This window comes from Zingiber officinale, chromosome 7B (assembly GCF_018446385.1).
Source record: "Zingiber officinale cultivar Zhangliang chromosome 7B, Zo_v1.1, whole genome shotgun sequence".
NCBI classification, from domain to species: domain Eukaryota; kingdom Viridiplantae; phylum Streptophyta; class Magnoliopsida; order Zingiberales; family Zingiberaceae; genus Zingiber; species Zingiber officinale.
Window position 1 is genome coordinate 77613572 of NC_055999.1, and position 23896 is coordinate 77637467.

Genomic DNA, 23896 nt, shown 5'->3' on the forward strand with positions numbered 1-23896 from the left:
CTCCTTCCCTGATCTCTCCGTTGATCCCCAATTCCCCTCTCTTCTCCTCTTCATTGACGGCGTAGATCCACTTCCGCCCCTTCACGTGGGATCAGACTGGCAATGTCAATGCCAGCCTTCGCCTCTCCCCCTTCTCTCTCACGATCTCATCTCACACCACCATTTTCATCTTCCTCCCTGTAATCACCGACCTCCGATGCCAATAACTATAATGGGTCGATCGTCACCAGGGCAACCTCCACTCAATCCTCGTCACCAGCAGTATTAGTTGGCTCCCTCCCGAGTTTCCCTCACCGTGTTGCCTTTCCCTTCTCGCACACATCGCGTCGGGTCAGCACTTCATCAACTACCCAAGAGCTTCATCACCGGCACCTCGTACCCCAGCCAGCCTCTCATCCCCTCTGCTCTTCCGAATTGCCATCTCACCTCTGCTTCGGATGCCGCAGCCACCTCAACCAGCCTGCGACCACCACCATCAGTCATAGTCGTGGCCAGCCTTATGACCACTGGTAACCTTTCATCAGATATAGACAACCTTCATCAAATCTGGATAGCAGATCTATCGTCATTCACCGTCGCTGTGAACTGCCACCAAAGAAGAGGAGAAGCATTGGCAATGAAACCTCTTATCACTTATGCTTTGTTCATTAATTTACTTATGGAAATATAGGTTAGAATATGAACAAAATATAGGGAAATTAGATGGATTTAATTAGGGTTTTGTTTCATCCCATGTTGTAATTGATGATGTTGAATTAATTTGGTTAGGGAATTGGCAATTGATTTAATTGCTTCATTGAGAGGGATTATAGGATTCGTAGATTAATTGGTTAGATATCCATATTAGAAGGAGGGATGGATTAAGGTTTCCTAATTGGATTTGGATCATTAGGTGGAATTAAACATGGTCATCTAATTAGATTAGAATTAGGTTTTTCTATTTGATGGTAGCATGTATCTATGATATGTATTCTACGTTGCAGGATTTGAATTCAGATTTGAGGTAGCCTTTTGGACATAAAGGCATCCAACACAATCTACATTTATGGCAGATACTTCTTATCTTACTTCTTTAGTACTTTAAACTTAGTTCATGATCTATGTTTAGATAGTTGCTATATTTACCTTGACTCTATTCATTCTTACTTCTTGAGCTTGATTTTTTATTTCTTAATCTTGTATGTTGATCTATTTTGATATTCATGCAGGCTCATTGTTATCCATGCTATTTATGACCATTTATGCTCATACTATTATGCTAACGATACTATACTATAGCATAGATGTAGATATTGAACTAAGTTATCGGCTTGATATTTATTCATGCCCATGTATTTATAAGATCATACCGTAATATAGGATATCGAGTATCTTACTTGATCTTGTCTGTTATTTAAGCCCATTCCTAAACACTAGTGAGGTTAGACCTTCTACGTATTATTAGATTGTTATACTCTATCGACCATTGTCTCTCATTCATGGTTGAGAGAGTCGTCAGCAATCGTTGCTATATCCTATCGACTATTATCTCCCACTCTTGGTTGAGAGAGTCATTAATGATCATGATATATACAACTACCCACCAGACCATTCATGGTAGGGAGTTCGCATGTGGTCTGTAGCGAGGCAACTACGTATATACCCTGTCTGTCCACAAGACCATTCATGATAGTGAGTTCACCCACAGATAGTGACTGCTTACTTACCCTATCTGCCCATGGGACCACTCATGGTAACAAGTTCTCCTGCAAACATTAACTATTTGTTTACCCTGACTGCCCATGGGACCATTCATGGTAGAGCGTTCTCCTACAGTCAGTGCTTGTTATATACTTGCTATATGTAGGTCATGTATTTGCTTGTGTAGATTGGGATGTACCGTATGTACTCTCAATTTATTGGTCACACCTAGTTGAGCAAGTTAGTGGAGGATATTATTGTTGGTTATGCTTTAGTTAGCAAACGATTAGAGTGACACACTTACTTTTGTAGTAAGTATTTTCCTGAGATTGTATATCTTTGATCTCCTTATGTTATTATCATGCACTATCTGTTATTACTAGCAGAGTCATTTGGACTCACTACCTATTATATTTTTCTTCCTTCAAATAGCAGGTAGATGATATATGTATGGAGTTGCTTGGAGGATCCTGCCTGCTAGTTTCATGTCACATCGATAGCATGTTCATGTGATAATTAAATTGAGTGTAGATTTTTGTCTTGTATTGGTCTTTTGTTCAGTTTGATGGTTGTTGTGTCAAGCCGGGCCGGCTCGTAGTCCATTGTGTTTTTGTTTTTGTCCCAATCGTGTGGGCTGCTATTTATCTTATGTAGTTATGGTTATTTCTGGCTATGTAGGCTGATGTTATTATTCTCGTTCAGCCATGTAGCTATGTATCCAGGTTTCATATATTATCATAAGGGGGGAATATTGTCCATTTATCGAGTAAGGACTCCTCTGGGGCATGATAATTTATTAGTATCAGGGCCCAGGTTGCGAAGCCTATTTTATGTTTTAGATTTCATGATTTATTTCTCGATGTGACTTTTTGAGTTTGGAGATCAGACAATGATAGGACATCTCTAAGCTATAGGAAAGTAAAGTATACTTCTGGTGATTATCTTATCTTATATGTTCACTATCTTGTTAGGTTATTGGTAGACACTCTTCAATTTAGTTAGATTGTGCATTTGTTTCTATACTTGTCTAGTAGGTATTCACTAATTGGGTGTAGAATGATGACATTAGTCAATCAGGCCTATTCTCAATTGTGGTCGAGGTCGACCATGGTAGCAACTAGTGACATATTGAGGACTCGACCTTGATGAACAGAATGTTGTTTCTCTCGTAGAACCAACTAATACCTAGTCAAAAAGTGAGGGTTGAATCTGTCAACAACCTAGTAGAGATTAAGGAACACAGTCTTAGAGAAATACCACCAATCATACAAATCCCTGCTATTATTAGCTTAGCAGTGGATAGTACCTGCATACTCATGTTGAATCAGTCATTAGAGGACCAATTTACCCTTGTTAACTTGGTCAGTAAAAGATTGATTTACCCTTGTTGGTTTGGTTAGTAGAGGATTGACTTACTATATCTCATAAAGATTCTGACCCCTAGGTTACTTGTGCTTGGTTAGATAACCTGGGAGACACATTTGAGTACACGACTTGTATAGACATAGAAAGGACTGAATTAGATGTACACCATTATTGGCTCGACCAGTGTATAAAGGATCGATGTATCCTATTCTATGAGGACTTTAACCCTAGACTGTATGTACATAGTTGAATAATGTAGAAGGTACATTCCAATAGATGCCCCCTACAGATGTGGAAAAGTGTAGAGCTAGTTCCTTAACACTTATGATATTCATCCGTTACTTGGTGGGAAAACACCGAAGATAATTTTCAGGGAACAAAGCATCTCTTGTGATAATCTTCGAGGGGTAGAGCATTGATTGACAATTATTTTGACAAGATATTTAGTGATAGTGCTCTTCTACCATAGTGTGCATAGCTTACCATCAGAGGTTTCTGAACCTTAAGTAGAGCAATTGTAGTGTGATGGGTTACAAGGAAATGGTTAGTCGACTCAACTAACATTGTCTCCATCAAGTAATTCAAGACCTTGACCACATGATCATTTATCCAATGTCTTGAAATCTATATGTTAGAGCAGAGTGTTCGACCTTTTGTCAATATTTGTTAGGGGACATTGACGGACACGATTATGAAAGTTGTGGAGATCCCCTCTTAATGGGTAAACTCTCAGTCATGAAGTTAGGTGACTCTTTAAATTTTGGATTGTCATTCCCTTATTGTGGATATTTGAATACTTGGAATGATGAGAGTAGACATACTTCTTGACATGTGCTAGTTGGTCATTTATTGTGTTATACTCAATGATCGAGTAAGGGTAGTAACCATGCAACCTCGAGACCAATCATCTTGGGAATTCGTCGAGACTAATGATAAAGGAATGTTCTATTTCGGAAATATAAGTCAAGCAGATACTATATATGTTGAAGGACATTTTTGGGTAAGATTAGTAGTTTTTTTATATTCATATCACATGGATTGACCATATCTCTACCATCTGGAGAAGTGATGATCATCGATCATGAAGTCAAGGGATGTCCCTTGGACTTTAGTAGTCATACACTTTTGGTAGGATGGTGATATATTTCTATATCTTGATAGTACCCTATGATAAGAGTGGGTCATCGGGAAGTTAGATTTGTAAGTATAAGACGGATTTGTCTCAATATAAATATATGTTGTAACAAACTTACCCATAGGGTATAATCCCTTTAGTTGGAATAGCATAGGCATGCAATGCTGAACTATAGTGGATATATTTAAATTTATTGGCTGTGAGTGTTGAAGGTTGGATGTCTTCCTTTTTCTCTATCATTGTGCGGGAAGCTATCATGTTTGATTGATGTTGAGGATGACTTGGGATTGGCGAACATTGTGAAATCAGATTTTGTGATATGTTGCTTTTTGATGATCTATTAGTGGATATTTGACTTGATGATTTACTATTAAGTGTTGGTCATTGATAGTGATAGAGGGAGTATCACGTGTGATATTTATGGATTTGGTGATTTTATAGTTGGTGATCATATTATAAACTCGTTGTCAGACGTCTTATGGTTGAGTGTGCCTGGTGTGTAGATATTATGAGTCCTAGGTAATGCCATTTAGGTTTACCAATGCTCCAAATATTTTCATGGACTTGATGAACTGGAAATTTCTAGAGTATTTGGATCAGTTTGGTATTGTCTTCATTATTGATATTGTGATTTATTCACGATCCAAGGTGGATCACGAATAATATCTTCGTAAAGTTCTGATGATGCTTTGACAAGAATATCTCTATACAAAGTTCAGCATTTTGATTATCATCTATGAGATTTCTGGGACACTTTATCTCTAGTAGAGGTATATCAGTAGACCCATAGAAATAGAGGTTGTTACAAGACAAGAACAGCCGAGGTCAGTACAAGAAGTTTGTAGTTGTTTAGATTAGCTGAATATTACTAGGAATTTATTGAGGATTTTTCTGACATAGCTATGTCATTGATTTGACCAACCAAAAAGGGTATGAAATTTTCCTAGACATAGACTTACAAGGACAATTTTTCAAGAGCTTAAGCAAAAGCTTATAACTACACCCGTCTTTACCTTCTAGTATAGACAGAATTGTACTCTACATAGATATATCGTACCAAGGGTTAGGTGCAGTTTCAATGCAGCACGAGAGAGTAGTATTGTATGCTTCTCGTCAGCTGAAAGAACATGAGAAAAACTATCTTATTTATGATTTAGAGTTAGCAGCTATCATTTTCATGCTGAAAATTTAGAGATAGTATTTGGATGGGATCACCTTTGAGATCCTCACAGATCATAAGAGCTTTAAGTACTTGGTTACTTAGAGGGAGTTGAATCTTAGATGGAGAAGATGTGTGGAATTCTTGAAAGATTATGACCACACTGTTAACTATCGTCTAGAGAAAGCTAATGTGGTAGTAGACGCTTTGAGTAGGAAATCCCGAGGAGTTTTGGTGAAAGATACGATAATTAAATAATAAGTGTTATTAAAAAAATAACCTTATTAGATTTTCTAAGAATTTTTAGAAATTTTTTAAGATTTAAAAGGAGTCCATATAACACGTTTAAGGGGATGAATCTAATGGGCTAGGGGAAAGTCTATTTAAGCTACCCTATTTAAATGAGGAAAAGTTTAATTTCCTTGAATGTTTCAGTTTCTTTTCCCCACCTCACCTGTCTGTGACCTAGCCCCTCCATGCTCGATTCCCTTCTCCCGATCCTGATCTCGATTCCACTATCACCACCTCCCGGTCTCACTGGAACAGATCCACTGCCACCCTTGCCTCTCACCGTCGCCGATAATCGGCGCCGCTGTCCACACCGGTACTTCACCTATGTTGGCGCAAGACCGACCTGGACACCGCCTACTGCTCTCGAGTAATCAAAGACATCCCTATCTCCTCTCCCATGCCCGAGCTTCGATCTGTCATCGCCGACCATCGCTCTGATACCATTGCCGCCGAATGTTGTTTGATGCTTCTGCCGACCTCCGCCCATGCCCCTCTACCCGACATCACTGCTCGGACATCTCGTGAGTCCTAACCTCCATCCATCGTCACCTCCCCTTTTTGCTCCGGTTGCCACAGCCCTCAGTCATACGCGGACGACTCTCCACGGCTACCACAGCCGGGCTATTTCACCTCTGCTTCAGTCATTATAGCCTGCAACCACCACAGCAAGCACGCGACCAAGGTTGCTTGTAGTCACTGCTAGCAGCCCTGCCACAAGCGATGTTTCTATACTTGGCTATAAATGATGGACGTTTACTTTGGCCACGCATAGACACGGTAGTCCACATACTATTCATCAGTGATCCAGAGCTTCGATCATCTTCTTCAACTGTGCACTACCTCCAGTCGTGAGTCACCAGCGACCACCTTGAGCTTCGGTGAGTGTTGGATGATGAAACATAGTGTAAACCTTAATGTAATTAGGGTATGGAATACGTTAGGGTTAACTTAGGGTTAAACCTAATCTAAATATCTTAATGAACTAGATTAGTGTTAATAACATGATTAAAACCCTAATTTAATTAATTGGATGGATTAAACTATGAACATGGGTTAGACCAAGTTTAATCATGTGATTAAATTAATTGGACTTAATCAATAATCGGGTTCGAATAGGGTTACCTTAATTTGGTTTAGAGATTTAATTTAGTTATTTATGTCCTATATAATTAGCCAAATAACTCATGTTGATGCAGGACCCTAATTTGAGACGAGCATTTCGACGTAGAGATTATTTAGCACGATCTTTTGATTAGGCGGGTACTTCTTGACCTTGTTTCTTTAGATTCTTGATTTTAGTAGATGAATTATGATTTGATTGGTAGTTTTATTACCTTGACTCCATTGACATGGTTACTTGAACTTGATACTTATTCTGCTTGACCTTAGAGCTGATCCATTTTATATCTATGCAGTCTCATTATTCTCCATGCTAGATTTTGTTATATATGTATGATATTACCATACCATAGTGTAGGATGTTAGAATCCTGCTAGACCCCTGGTTAATAATTTTAGTTTATGTTTATTGTTAGGATGATCATATCATAGTGTAGGATACTGAGTATCATACTAAACCTTTGGTTGTTATTTAGACTCACGCCTATACATTAGTAAGATTATACCGTAGTATAGGATATTAAGTATCCTACTAAATCTTTTGTTGTTATTTAGGCTCATACTTATACTCTAGCAAGGTTAGACCAAGGTGTAACTATAGAGCATTAGACTGAATGTGATGATTCAATTTTTGCTTAGCAGTATGTGTTATGTCCTAACAACCATTGTCTCCCATTCATGGTTGAGAGAGTTATCAGGGATCGTTAGTATATCATGTCGACCATTATCTCCCATTCGTGATAGAGAGAGTCATCAGCAATCATGATACATCTTATATGTTTGTTGCAAATGTTTGTTACATTGCTATTATATGATTTTTATATGACTACCCATGAGGCAATTTATGGCAGAGCATTTCTCCCGCAGCCCGTAGCTAGATAGCTACTATATGTCTGCCCACGAGACCATTTATGGTACAGCGTTTCTCTCACAAACAGGGATCCTGACATTTTGGACTACCCACAAGACCATTGGTGGTAGAGTGTTTCTCCCACAATTCCTAGCTAGATGTCTAGGTCATTTGTATTTCTTATGGTAGAGTATTTACTCCCATGTATGATGACTTATTCCTGCTATTTGCATGTGTACATGACTATAATCTATAGGATCTGCATGTACTCCCAATTTATCGATCTTACTTGGTGGAGCAAGTTAGTAGATGGGTATATAGTTGTTTATGCTTCGTTAGTGGTTACTTATATTGTCTCTCTTACTTTTATAGTAAGTATTTCACTTGAGACTGTATATCTTTCATCTCCTTATGTTATTATTATTCACTATCTTCTATTACCCACAGAGTCATTTGGACTCACTATCTGTTATATTTTTCTTCCTTCAGGTAGTAGGTAGATGATATATGTATGGAGTTACTTAGAGGATCCTGCCTGCCAGTCTCATGTCACATTAGAGTTTTATTTCTACAGTTGCTTTTACTCTTATTTTGGTTTTCCGAACATGTTCATGTAATAATTAACTCGAGTTGGATTTTTGTCTTGTGTTGGTCTTTTGTTCAGTTTAATAGTTGTTGTGTCAAGCTGGGTTAGCTCGCAGTCCGTTGTTTTGTTCATGTAGTTTACCTTATGCATTCCATTGTGTTTTTCTCTTAGTCGTGTGGGCTACTATTTATCTTGAATGATTGTGGTTATTTCCAGCTATGCAGGCTGATGTTATTATTCTTATTCAACCATGTGGCTATGTATCCAGGTTTCAATTGTCATTATTACAGGGGAGGTGTTGTCCGATTTTTATCAGGCAACCTTACCCTCAGGGTGTGACATTTGGCTTATCACCAAGTTATGATTATATAATTAATGCAGAGATTTTGAGCAGAGATGGTAGAGTGGAGATAGACAGAGCAAGGGACTCTGGTGTCCATAGTTGCTTGGTCACCTATTGTTGAGCATATTTTGAGAGCTTAGGCTAATGATCAACGTCTACAGCTTTTGTGTAGTAGAGTAGGCTTAGGACAATAGGCGGAGTTTTCTTATAATGAGAACAAGATTCTTTATTACCATGGAACATTGTGTGCTCTTGAGTCATATTCTGTCTGAGAGGAGTTATACCATGAAGCACATTGATCTAGATTTGTAATACATCTGGGTGGTACCCGATGTATATAGATTTGAAGCGTTCCTATTACTGAAAATGATATAAAGAAAGACATCACAGATTTTGTAGCTCGATGTCTCGTATGTCAGTGAATGGAGGTTGAATATCAGAGATCGGCATGATGATTTTAGTAGATATAAATATTGAAATGGAAATGAGAGCATGTTACGATGGACCTTGTTATGGGATTACCTAGGACATGGAGAGGATATGATGCGATTTAGGTAATCATTGATTGGTTGACTAAATTATTCACTTTCTATCGATCTATACTGCAGAGAAGTTATCAGAGATCTACGATTAACCTCATGATTCTAATAGTGTTTATAGTAGGCTATGAGTATAAAGTTCTATTTTAGTACAGCTTTCCACCATCTGACAGATGGACAGTCTGAGTACACTATACAAATGTAGAGGATCTATTGATAGTGTGTATTATGGATTTCAAAGGTAGTATATTTACCCATAGTTGGCTAAGCTGCAATATGGGGGTAACAGAAGCATGGTTGACTTATGACCCACAAAGTCATTACTATCTACTTGGAAGTAGATCATCATGTAGTTGAATAAGAGAACCTTAAATCCCTTAGGTTAGAGATTTATTCATGATATACTAGGATGAACTAGTAAATAAGTGTGTTGCTTAGTTGCTACCCTTGGATGAAAATCCCTCAGTTTTAGTAGTAAATTTAGGAACCAAATTTTTATTAGTGGGGAAAAATATGAGATACGGTAATTAAATAATAAGTATTATTCGAGAAATAACCTTACAGAATTTCTTAGAAATTTTTTAAAATTTGAACAGAGTTTGTATGACACATTTTAAGGGGATGGATTTGTTGGGCTAGGACAAAGCCTGTTTGGAATATCCAATTAAGTTGGAATTTATTAAGTATATGAACCTAAGTTTAATATCAAACCCTAAGTTGATTTGCCCTTGCCTTCTTCTGTCGTTCACTCCTTCCCTGTTCTCCCCATTGATCTCTGATTTCCCTTTCTTCTCTTCTTTATTATCGGCGCATCTCATCTCGAACCATTGCTTTTGTCTTCCTCCCTGCGATCGCTGACCGCTGATGTCGACAACCATGATGGGTCGAGCGTCACTGGGGCAACCTCCCCTCGGTTCTCATCACCGGCAGCAATAGATGGCTCCCTCCTGAGTTTCCCTTGTTGCGTTGCCTTCCCTTCGCGCAAGCATTGCGTCAGGCCAACACTACATAGTTGCCCGAGAGCTTCATCACCGGCACCTCGTACCCTAGTCGGCCTTGTTGGAGCAATCTAGTGACCCTAGGTTTTGATGTTTGGGCAAAGGTTTAAGTTAGGTTTATTATTGTATTTGATATGCATTGTGAGTGTGCAGGATACAGGTACAACAAGGAAGTCCAAGTGTGATCTTGGCAAAGGAGGAAAGTCCAAGGATGAGTCTTGGCGGTGTAAGTCCAAGCATGTAGTCTTGGCAACGTAAGTCCAAGTGTAACTTGGCAATGGATGAAGTCCCGGAGGCGCGGCCTCTTGGCAAAGGAAGACCCGACAACAATGACAAGGCCGATGGAAGCTCCAGAAGTCAAGACGTGAAGGATGGGGAGGCATCCGAGGGATGCAAGGCTGATGGAGGAGGCTAGAAGGCTAGGTCTAGGTTGGTCGGGCAGGGACGAGTGCTGAGAGATTGTACTCGGAGTAAAATACTAGAATTAGGGTTTACTGTAGCAGTACTGTAGCGCTACTGTAGCAGTACTGTAGCAGTCGACTGGCAGCGAACAGAATGTGTGAAATCGAGCCGTTGGGGTGTAACGGTCGAATTTCCACAGAGGGCAGTCGACTGCATGTTTTAGCAGTCTACTGGTAGGCGGGGTTTTCAACCCGCGGGCTATAAAACCAAAGCTTGGGAGCTTGGTTTGGGTTGACGAAATTAGACTTGGTTAAGGTCTAATTAGTAGTCTACAAGTGCTCAAGAGTTTTCCTTGTGTCCAAGAGGTCTTGGTGAGTTTGTGGTGAGGTTTCTCCACCCACAAGGAGTTTGAGCTAGCCGGAGGTCTTCCGGGGAGTAATCCACCGACGGATAGGGATCGTCCACCTTACGGACACGCCATGGAGTAGGAGCTTTATCTCCGAACCACGTAAATGATCGTGTAGCTTGGTTTGCATTCTTTCTTGTCTTGTATTTTGTTTAGCTTGTTTATTTTTGTATTATTCCGCTGCGCAAGCTAACAACGTAGGAAGCGAACGATTTGGGTGAGCCGCTATTCACCCCCCTCTAGCAGACGTCAAGGTCCCAACAATTGGTATCAGAGCGAGGGCGCTCTTCTACGGACTAACCGCCAAGAGAGCAAGAAGCTAGAGGAAGAAGAAGATGGAGTCCGAAGGACCGCTCGGATGGGATATCCGAATTCCACCTCCGTACGACAAAGAAGATTTCAATTATTGGAGGAAGCGGTTGGAGACATGGTTCCAAATGGATTGGAACCAATGGGTTGTCTTGAGTGACCCATTTGAAGCTCCTACGGACAAGAAGGGTAAACGCCTCCGACCTCGGCATTGGACCGAAGAGCAACGGGAACAAGCGGAGGCCGATAAGAAGGTAACAAAAATCTTGTTAAATATATTACCTTCTAACATCCTTTTGAGTGTAGGTGAATACACAAGTGCATGTGATCTTTGGAAAAAGATCATTGTCCATCATGAGAACCCTACACAAATCCAAGAAGAGGAGAAGCCCAAGGAGAAGGGCTCATTGGTCCAATAAGAGAAGGACCAATCGAATGTTGACATAAGTTCAACATTCGAGGAGGAGAAGGAAGATGAGAAGGTATCATCCACATCTTCAAGAGAGGAAGAAGTGGAATTATCCACATCTTCAAGTGAAGAGGAAGAAGAGAAATCCGAGGAAGAGGAGATCTTGGAAGCTCAACCCTCCACCTCAACTACCAAGAAGAGCACAAAGGACCGCATCAAATGTTTTGAGTGTGGTAAGATGGGGTACTACAAGAGTAGGTGTCCTTCACTCAAGAAGGTAAAGGAGGTAAACCCTAAACTCACTAAAGTTAATTTAGAAACTAATGTGAGTTGTAGGAAGAAGAAGAAGGAGAAGAAGCACATTAGGTGCTTTACATGTGGTGAGTGGGGTCACTACCACACAAAGTGCCCAAGGAAAGGAGAGCTCATGAAATTGGCGTACTTGAAGAAGTGGGAGAAGAAGGGAGCTTCCAATGTAAAAACCAAGGTATCATTTAATGAATTCATTCCGTTGACACATGATAAAAAGCATGCTAGAAACAACTCCTATCATCTTAATGTTATTTATCATGAGAATAGGAGGTATGATAACCTTAAGGATAAATATATTCCTCCTCATGCTAGATTTGCCACACCTAAGGTTAGGAAGGTAAATAACAACTTAGGCAATAACACCAAGGATTTTAGATATATGCCTAAAAATAGAAATGCTCAAGGATTCAATGAAAAACCAAAATCTAGGGATTTATGGGGTGAAAATCAAGTCTTGAGGACAAGATTTGATAATTTAGAAAGGACCTTAACAAGAATGAAAAATATTCTTAGGGGTCAAAATGAGCATAACCTAAGAAAAGCTAGACAAGAGCCATCCAATGGCTATAGAGGTTTGGGATACAAACCTAAAGCCAAGAAGGATGTGACTTCCTTTCATAGGGTTCCATATAGTTATGGGACCAACCCTAGGTTTAGAGGTCAAGTTAAAGATACTAGGGAAGGAATCCCTAAGAGTATTTTTGGCAAGACCAATGTGACTAAGGCTCCAAAAAGGCCTAATAAAGTCACAAATAAGGTTACAAAGGGAGTTAACCCTAGAAGTGACCTAGTGGAAGTGACCAAGGCTTCTAAGAAGCCAAGAAAGGTCCTTAGGAAGGTATCTAGGGAAGTCATCCCTAGTGAGTACCTAGAGCATCCAAGGAGCACCAATAGGTATTGGGTTCCTAGGAACATATTCTCTACACCCTAGATGAGTTTAGAGAGTGTCAACTCCAATTGGAAAGGTAGTTAACCCAACCTTGGGAAAGTTGACACTTGAGAGCATTTTCAAGGTGATTGTTAACCTTTGAAAATGAAAAGGATGATAAGTGTTACTCTTTGAAAGAGTAAAATGTGTCAAAATTTGAGGAGTTAAATCTAATTTAAATTAACACACTAGAGAGAAGCAAAAGTAATGCCAATTTTGGAATTCGACATTTTCTTATGGAATTAAGGGAAATGTAAACCTTAATCCAAATTGTCACTCTTGGAAAAGAGTAACATGTGGCAAATCTTAAGGAATTATGTTTGAATTAAATTGGCGCAATGTGGAAAAACATAAGAAATACCAAATTGGGATTTTGGTATCTTCTTAGAGTAATTAAAGAAAAATTTAGGTCATAATGTAAGATGTTCACTCTTTGGAAAAGTGAAATGTGTCAAACTTTGAGGTTTTGAACTTAATTTAAATTGACACATTTAGAAAAGGATAAGAAATGTCAAGTTGGGGTTTTGATATTTTCTTAAAAGGTAAAAGGCAAATCTAAGTTTTAATTTGATTTCATTTACTCTTGGAAAGAGTAAAATGTACCATACTTTGAGAAATTTGTTTAAGTTAAAATGGCACAAATTTAGAAAGGAAAAATAAATGTCAAAATTGGGTTTTGGCATTTTCATGGAAAATCATAGGCAATTTAGGGTTAAATTTTGAGTTAGCTAGGGTTAAGAATACTTAGATAGGTAATCTAGGTAAATTTTATTTATGCTAACTTGCCATGTTTTGTTTGCCTATCATATGTCATGACATCATATTTATATTTAACATTCATATTTTATTATGAAAAATACAAAAATACCATGTCATGTCATACATACATCATGTAGCTATAGCTTGCTTTTCATTTTGAAAATTACTTATTTTGATGTATGCCATGTAACATCATGCATTACTTTAATTCCCTTGTTATTTAAGGACAAATGACATCTATTATAAATGGTAAATATCCCAACAAGAGGGATTATATCAAGTGGCATCCTAGATGGATGATCATGATTTTTACAATGTCTAGATAGAGATGCATGATCCCTTAGTTTAGGGCAAGACCAAATATACATCTCACAAAGAACTATAAGGTGACTTGTATGTGTTTTAATACACGTTAGATACAAGTGAGATGTTAAGATGGTGAACTAAACTCAAGATGTTAATCTAGTGCATTTTGTTGAGTTTTAGGTTCATCAAAACACATAGTTATGTGTCTTCCAATCATTGGGAAAGCTAATGTACAAGTCATGTGCATTGAGCCCAAAGAACGTGGTTGGATATTGGTTTTAAAAAATGATTTCAAAATACTTTTGAAAAACCTTGGTGAAGACTATCTTTGGATAGTAATCATCATTGGAAAGTTAGACACAAACTAGGAGAAAACATTGAAATTTTCAAGAGTTTTCAAATTTGTGTCAATCTTTGAAAATATGAAGTATTTTCATAGAAAACTATTTTTCCTTGATAAAGTATACTCTAAATAATGTCTACATGAGTTTTCATGATGAAAACAAGTATGGTTTGGTTAAGAAAAACCAAAGTGAAGTTTCGGTTGAGGTTAGTTTCATTATTGAATTTTTAACCTCAAAACTTCAAGTTTTGGTTTTCCTAATTATTTATGAACCCCAAGTCATTGTTGGTGCAATGATAGAAGTTTAACCATGTTTTTAGGGGGAGTTACTCCTTTAAAACATAAAAATCTTTTCCAAGACCAAAAGGACGTCAAATGTTAAGGTAGCACATGACATTGGTATGGGAGGTGTTACCAAGGACAAGGGAGAGTCATCCAAGGCCAATAAGAAGGAATATGCTAGGGTAGCATATAATTATAGCAAGGATTAGGTGTCCAAGATTAAGGACAAGAAGAAATTAATCAAAGACAAGGTGTCTTAGGTTAAGAAGGTGAGTTTAGTAGGCCAAGTGTCATCCGAGGTGCATCGAAGTGACCTAGCTATAGTGGATGAGCCACCAAGGGAGGTGACTAAGGTTAAGATTCCTAAGGTTAGGAAGAGCCTTTGGGACCCATGGTAGATGGGTTATCAAATGTGCCAAGTGGTTAGGAGACGGACTTAAGTCTCTAACATAGTGGGTTGGCACAATTGAGTTGAGTTTCATGCATAGAAATATGAATTGGGTTCATATTGCATGAAAATTAGTTTTTGATGTATAGATGCCATATAAACTAATGCTAGTGATGCATTATGGTTTAGTATGGGCAAATACATCAAGAGGAAGCCAAAACTAGGACTTTAGGTCAAGGTTCAATTGAACTTTTTAGCTAGTTTTGTGTTTTGTGTCAATCTTGGGATTGGTGATAGATATATTTATATATATATATTTCCCAAGTAGATATTGATATAATAGACCTCTCCACAAAATTTGGAGATTTTTGGAGGTCTGTGGAATTTCTGGCGCATTTCTGAAGTTGGCCAGAAAAGGCTGATTTTTTCATGAATAGTGTACCCGTCGACTGGTACAGTTACCAGTCGACTGGTAACACTGTTCACGGGCACAGAATGTCTCTGTAAGCTCGTTTTCATGGGGGCAGTCGACTGGTACTTCTTTCAGTCGACTGATACGGTCTGAAAATGTTTTTCAAGCATTAGAAAATGACCAAAAGAGTGGTGAACATGTATGTAATCTTATGGGGGATTAATACATGATGTTTATGGTCATTAGAGGTCAAAGAGTCCAATAATTGGGATATTGTTGGAGTTTTTTTTATGTATGGCAAAGGGGGAGAAGTTTAGGTTTAAGTGGGAAACTTACATACCTTTGCAAGAAATCTTAGCTCAAGGGGGAGCTTAGGTGAAGGGGGAGCGATTGCTCATTTATTAGCAAAAGGGGAGAAGTTTACCTTTGCAATAAATCCTAACTCAAGGGGGAGCTTAGGTGAAGGGGGAGCCTAGGATTATGTTCCATGATTTATGCATGTGTAGATTGCATGTTTATTTGCATTATTATTGATATATTGTTTCCCTAACTTAAACGATTTGTCAAACATCAAAAAGGGGGAGATTGTTGGAGCAATCTAGTGACCCTAGGTTTTGATGTTTGGGCAAAGGTTTAAGTTAGGTTTATTGTTGTATTTGATATGCATTGTGAGTGTGCAGGATACAGGTACAACAAGGAAGTCCAAGTGTGATCTTGGCAAAGGAGGAAAGTCCAAGGATGAGTCTTGGCGGTGTAAGTCCAAGCATGTAGTCTTGGCAACGTAAGTCCAAGTGTAACTTGGCAATGGATGAAGTCCCAGAGGCGCGGCCTCTTAGCAAAGGAAGACCCGACAACAATGACAAGGCCGATGGAAGCTCCAGAAGTCAAGACGTGAAGGATGGGGAGGCATCCGAGGGATGCAAGGCTAATGGAGGAGGCTAGAAGGCTAGGTCTAGGTTGGTCGGGCAGGGACGAGTGCTGAGAGATTGTACTCGGAGTAAAATACTAGAATTAGGGTTTACTGTAGCAGTACTGTAGCGCTACTGTAGCAGTACTGTAGCGTTACTGTAGCAGTCGACTGTGTGAAATCGAGTCGTTGGGGTGTAACGGTCGAATTTCCACAGAGGGCAGTCGACTGCATGTTTTAGCAGTCGACTGGTAGGCGGGGTTTTCAACCCGCGGGCTATAAAACCAAAGCTTGGGAGCTTAGTTTGGGTTGACGAAATTAGACTTGGTTAAGGTCTAATTAGTAGTCTACAAGTGCTCAAGAGTTTTCCTTGTGTCCAAGAGGTCTTGGTGAGTTTGTGGTGAGGTTTCTCCACCCACAAGGAGTTTGAGCTAGCCGGAGGTCTTCCGGGGAGTAATCCACCGACGGATAGGGATCGTCCACCTTACGGACACGCCGTGGAGTAGGAGCTTTATCTCCGAACCACGTAAATGATCGTGTAGCTTGGTTTGCATTCTTTCTTGTCTTGTATTTTGTTTAGCTTGTTTATTTTTGTATTATTCCACTGCGCAAGCTAACAACGTAAGAAGCGAACGATTTGGGTGAGCCGCTATTCACCCCCCTCTAGCGGACGTCAAGGTCCCAACAGGCCTCTCCTCCCCTCGACTCTTCTAAATTGCCATCTCACCTCTGCTCCGGTTGTTGTAACCACCTCGGCCAACGTGTAACCACCACCACCAGCCATAGTCGCGGCTAACCTTGTGACCACTGGCAACCCCTTCATCCGATATGGACAACCTTTATCAGATCTAAATAGCAGATCTATTGCCATTTGTTGCCACATTGAATTTCCGCCGGAGAAGAGAAGAAGCATTGGTAATGAAACCTCTTACCTCCTATGCTTTGTTCATTAATTTGATTATGGAAATGTAGGTTAGAATATGAACAAAATATAGGGAAATTAGATGGATTTAATTAGGGTTTTGTTTCATCTCATGTTGTAATCAGTGATGTTGAACAATTTGGTTAGGGAATTGGCAATTGATTTAATTGCTTCATTGAGAGGGAGTATAGGATTTGTAGATTAATTGGTTACATTTGATATTTAGATTGGAAGGGGGGATGGATTAAGGTTTCCTAATTAGATTTGGATCATTAGATGAAATTAAACATGATTACCTCATTGGATTAGAATTAGGTTTTCTATTTGATGTATGGTAGAACGTAGCTATGATATATATATTCTACGTTGCAGGATTTGGATTCGGATTTGAGGCATCCCTTTGTACATAAAGACATCCAACATGATCTACGTTTAAGGCATGTACTTCTTATCTTCCTTCTTTAGTACTTTGAATTTAGTGCATGATCTATGTTTAGATAGTTGCTATATTTACTTTGACTCTATTCATTCTTACTTCTTGATCTTGATCTTTTATTTCTTAATCTTGTATGTTGATCTATTTTGATATCCATGTAGGCTTATTGTTATCCATGCTATTTATGACCATTTATGCTTGTACTATTATGCTAGCGATTCTATACTATAGCATAGCTGTAGAATATTGAACTAAGTTACCGACTTGATATTTATTCATGCTTGTATCTTTGTAAGATCATACCTTAATATAGGATATCGAGTCTCTTACTTGACCTTGTCTGTTATTTAGGCTCATGCCTAAACACTAGTGAGGTTAGACCCTTCTATGTATTATTACATTGTTATACGCTATGGACCATTGTCTCCCATTCGTGGTTGAGAGAGTCATCAGCAATCATTGCTATATCCTATCGACTATTGTCTCCTACTCTTGATTGAGAGAGTCGTTAGAAATCATGATATATATGACTTCCCATGAGATCATTCATGGTAGCGAGTTCACGTGCGGTACGTAGCTAGACAACTACGTATATATCTTATTTGCCCATGAGACCATTCGTGGTAGCGAGTTCACCTGTAGATAGTGATTGTTTACTTATCCTGTTTGCCCATGAGATCATTTGTGGCAGCGAGTTCACCTACAAACAGTGACTATTTGTTTACCCTGACTATCCATGGGATCATCTGTGGTAGAGCATTCTCCTGCAGTCAGTGCTTATTATATACTTGCTATATGTTGGTCATGTATTTGTTCGTGCATGTTAGGATGTAACGTATGTACTCCTGACTTATTAGTCATACCTGGTTGAGCAAATTAGTGGAGGATATTATTGTTGATTATGCTTTAGTTAACAGATTATTATAAAGGCATGCTTACTTTTATAGTAAGTATTTTCCTGAGAATGTATATCTTTTCTCTCCTTATATTATTATCATGCACTATCTATTATTACCCGTGGAGTCATTTGGACTCACTACCTGTTGTATTTTTCTTCCTTCAGGTAGCAGGTAGATGATATATGTATATAGTTGTTGGGAGAATCCTACCTGCCAGTCCCACGTCGCATCAAGAGTTTTGTTTCTGATGTTGCTTTTACTCATATTTTGGTTTTCCGAATATATTCATGTAATAATTAACTTGAGTGCGGATTTTTATCTTGTGTTGATCTTTTGTTCAGTTTGATGGTGTTGTGTCAAGCCGGACTGGCTCGCAGTCCGTTGTATTTTTTTCCTAGCCACATGGGTTGTTATTTATCATGAGTGGTTGTGGTTGTTTCCAACCATGTGGATTGATGTTATTATTCTTGTTCAGTCGTGTGGCTATGTATCTGGGTTCCACATACTATCATAGGGGGGAAATGTTGTCTATTTGTCAGACAAGGACTCCTCCGGGGTGTAATAGAAGTTCACATAAATGGATTAAACGAAATATATTTTGAGATTTCCCATATTGGTTTAATAATTTGATTCATCATAATCTTGATGTAATGCATATTGAGAAGAATATTTTTGATAATCTTATAAATATAGTAATGGATATCAACAAAAAAACTAAAGTCAATCTAAATGCCAGAAAAGATATTCGACTCCTTTGTAAAAGACCCACTCTTGATGTCGATTAAAGTAGTGGGGGACCAAAGCCAAAGACAGTTTATACATTAAATAAAAATTAGAGGCGTGTTCTTTGTGAATGATTGAAATCTTTAAAATTTCCAGATGGATATGTCTCTAATCTTGGAAGATGTATCGATATGAAGGAATGCAAATTTATTGGTTTGAAAAGTCATGACTTCCATATAAACATGCAAAGACTCATTCTTATTGCTTTTAAGGAACTCTTACCACATTTTATATGAGTGTAATTACGAAGTTAAGTATTTTTCTACATGATATTTGCTCAACAGCTTTGAGACATTCACATATGCAGAAGTTAGAGAGAGACATTACGATCATTTTGTATAATTTGAAAAGGATATTTCCACCATCTTTTTTCCATGAAACACCTTTCTTTTGGTTCACTTGCTATACGAGACCAAAGTTGGAGGACCTATCCATTTTCGATGGATGTATCCATTTGAAAGGTAAAATTTTTATTTTCTATACTTCGACAATCTAAATGTATAAAAATGACTATTTTTATTATATATTAATATTTAATATAATTTTCTTTATTACTAATAGATTCTAATATCATTTGAAGAAAAAAGTGAAAAATAAAGTACGAGTTGAAGTCACAAATTTTGCACCATATTATTTTAAACATCATGTCCATAGCAAAAGGCAAAGAGCAAAATGAAATGATGAGGGTCATATTGATCTAAATGTAAACTCATTCTCAATATTTAACTACCTTGGTCAACCAAGTGGACCATGTTGTTGGAACCCCGTGGTAGTTTTGATATGATCAACCAAGTCAGGTTAGGTCCTGTTAGTATTCAATCTCTGTGTCTAAGTGTGCAAAAGCTTAGGAGCACAAAAAGTCGAGCGGAAGATGCAGCTAGCGAGAAGGATGGCATGGGAAGAGAGCCGACAGGCTCCGTGCATCCGAGGAATGAGGTGTTGCGAAAGAGTACACCGGCGGACGAGAAGGATGTGCGCGATGGTCCGAGGGACGAGAAGCCGGGGAGAAAGTCTGCTCGAGGAGAAGGTCAAAAAATGAGTTCATGTGAGCCCTTTTTTGGTTGGCCAAAATCACCCAAGCGATCGGAGCAGCAAGAGAGCTAAAAGGGAGCTGCGAAGCTGCTGGAGGCGCCCTCAAAGGAGTTAAAGGTGCTTCCACACCTTTCAATGGGAAGGCGCCTTCAACAGGGTTGAAGGCACCTTCAACCACTTGAAGGGGCCTTTGACCAGGTAAATATTGTCGTTGCCAAAGGATAAAACTTTATCCTTTGGCGACTCGTTGAAGGCGCCTTCTAGCTTGTTGGAGGCGCCTTCCAGCCCCAGATAAGACTTTCTAAGGGCTATAAAAAAAAACCCTTGGACCTAGGAAATAAACATCAACTCCAATATTCATTTCCTAGCAACTGTCTGAGCAATTAACAAGTGTAAGAGGCTTCTCCGCCTTCCCCAAATGAGATCTTTTAGAGCTTTTTCATTGTCCTTTGATTAACAACTACCTATGTTGTAACCAAGTAAATCTTGTGTCTTGTCTTTTAGTTGTTAATTTAATTTACTATTATCGTTGCTTTTAATTAGAGTTGAAAGAACGGGAAGGGTGTTGTTATTGTTGATAGGCAATTCACCCCCCCCCTCTTGTCGGTCGCCAGCGGTCCAACAATTAGTATCAGAGTCCAACTGCCTCAGAAGGACTAACCGCCGATTGAAGCACCGAAACGATGATCAGACCGACAATCTTCCCACCAAAGTTCGAGGGAGAATTTGTGTTATAGAAGAAACGCATGGAGGTATTTTTCAAAACTAATTTTAAAATTATATTAATAATTAAATATGAATTTGTAGCTCCCAAAGACCCCCAAGGAAATGAAAAAAAAAAAGAGTACCAATGGACCAAGAAGGAGCAAGCAGATTTCGTAGCAAACGAATGAGCTGAGTTCCATCTACTCAGCGTACTTCCACCCTAGGAAGTAAACTGGATCAGATATTACAAATCAGCAAAGCAACTTTGGGAGAAGTTCCTGGAGCTCAACGAAGGAATTTTTGAAGCAAAGCTCACGAGACGGAACCTGCTCCGGAACCAACTGACGAACCTCCGGATGGAAGAAAGTAAAATAGTTGCACATCTGCACTCGAGGATCAAAGAACTCATCACAGGACTCACGAATCTCGGAGAAAAGGTAACGAACCAAGACTCATTAATGTATTGTTTAAACACATTTCCTAGAACACCCGAGTGGACATCGATAGTCAATTCATTTTACATATCTAAATACCTCGAAGTTAGTTCATTAGAAAGTCTTGTTTCCACTTTTGAACTTCACGAATCAAGATGTGCAGACTTGCGAAACAAAGGAGAAAAGACAGCCCACAACATAGCACTAAAAGCCAACCAAAAGGGCGAACCAGATTCAGACTCTGAAACATCTATCAACACAAATAAAGCGGCACTATTGGTAAGGAAATTTAATAAATTTATTCGATCTAACAAATTTAAATCACAGGCGAAAAGGGATTATCAGAATAAAAGGAAGGTCCGATGCTACAACTGCAATGAAGAAGGGCACATCAAGGATGACTGCCCCAAACTAAAGAAGAAGGAGAATGGCAAGGGCAGCAGACCAAAGAACAAGAATTTGAAAGCCACATGGGATGAATCATCGTCCTCCGAGTCCGAAATCAAAACTTATGTCAAACTAGCTCTACTAGTTGACCACAAAGAAGAAGACGAAAGTAACTTAGAAATGAGCATCAATGAAGGGGGAGGATCATCACAGGAAAGCTCTAATGAAGGGGGAGTATCAGTTCATGAGGTAAGTAAGGTACGTGCTCTTTCACCCCAAACAATCTTTCCAATTAATCAAAATACTTTCTAAAAATTTGTGCAAATTAGAAAATAAAAATATTGATTTAAAAAGATAATTATCCAAGGCATGCCCATTAGAACTCTTTGATAGTTTAAAGTTAGAAAATAAAAAACTAAAAGAAAAATAGAATTATTCAAACAAAATTCTACATGCACAAATACTTATAATCATTCAAATGTTAGACCTATCAGTAGACTAAACTGGTATTTACAATTTCACAAGGGTCATCTTAGAAAAATCCTCAGAAGTTATATACTCCCTAAATTTTTAATTAACCCAATAGGAAGAAACATATATTAGGTTCCAAAATCATATTTGGATTGAATTTTCTTTTAAGTTTTCAGAGAGAGAGAAAATTAAATGTTTAATTTTTTTAAGAGGCTTTGTCTAGAAAGTAGTTGTTACTCTAATAACCTAGAAGGCCTAGTGCCTTGTCATAGCCTGGAAGCCAATTAATGAAATGAATATTTAATTGACTAACTGTTAAGCATTTAAATTAATTAATACTTTCAATGTTTGTCAAAACTTCTATCAGAAATTATTTAAAAAAATTTTATCTTATATTTTTACAGTTAGAAAATTTTTCAAAGTATTTTTCTTTTGACTCAAATTTTTGGGCTTATGCCTTAATATTTTTTGAAATTTTTTCCTTAGACTTTTTAATGAACCCCATTTTTTTAACATAATCAAAAGGGGGAGAAGTAAATAACAAGTCTAGGGGGAGGGTAGTTGCAAAAAAACCTTCTTTCTTACTTGTAAATTTTTACTTAGAAAAATTTTTTACTTGCAAAAGTTTTTTTAAAAAAATAAAACTATTTCTTTTTGTGGTTTTTGTTGGATCATGAAAGCGCTAGAAGGGGGTGAATAGCGATCGAAAAATTCGTTGTCGAGTGCACAGCAGAAAAGTAAAAGAACAACGCTAACATGAACCGATTTTACTTGGTTCGGAGCCTTCGTCGACTCCTACTTTCGTTGGGCAATTCACTAGCAGTTCAAAAAGATGATTACAAAATCAAGTACAAGTGTAATTAAACAGAAATACCAACAACAGAAAGAAAGAACACTTTAGCAGCACGTTGTCGAGGAAGCAGCGTTGCAGGAGCACAGCGCAGTAGAGCAGTCATTGGAAGACGTCGTTATCTTTGCTCTAGGGTGAGGCCTCCTTATATAGGAAGCTCCGGGCGCTCGGATCCCTTCCGAGCGCCTGGACTGTGACGTAGCCCAACCAACTAGTGAGCTCCACGTTGCGATGACTGCGGGGATAAAATTTACCTTCCGGGCGCTCGGACCCCCATTCTAGAAATCAACTTCCTATAAGAAAATCTTAGTGTAAGGCAAATGCAAATTATACTACCCTGCAAAACAAAGGTTAGTACAATTAAAGAAAAGGGTAGTAATTAGATTTCGTCTCACCGAGACCAGAATCTAGTCACGATCTCAACTTAGATTCCCGAAATGGTTCTAAGTTGGATCGACGTCTACTGCTCCCTCGAATGGGGAACGCGTCCTCACCAAGTCACTCCCCTCTAGTGACTTACCTTAACTTACTTGCCAGACGTTCAGTCAACCCATCTGGTCTTCGTGTCAGCTATCAGGTCAGCCCGTCGACCATTCTAGACTTCATGCCAGCTAACAGGTCAGCCCGTCGACCTAGCTGGACTTCGTGCCAGACATCAGGTCAGCCCGTTGACCAGTCTGGACTTCATGCCAACTATTAGGTCAGCCCGTCGACCTAGCTGGTCTTCGTGCCAGCTATCAGGTCAACCCG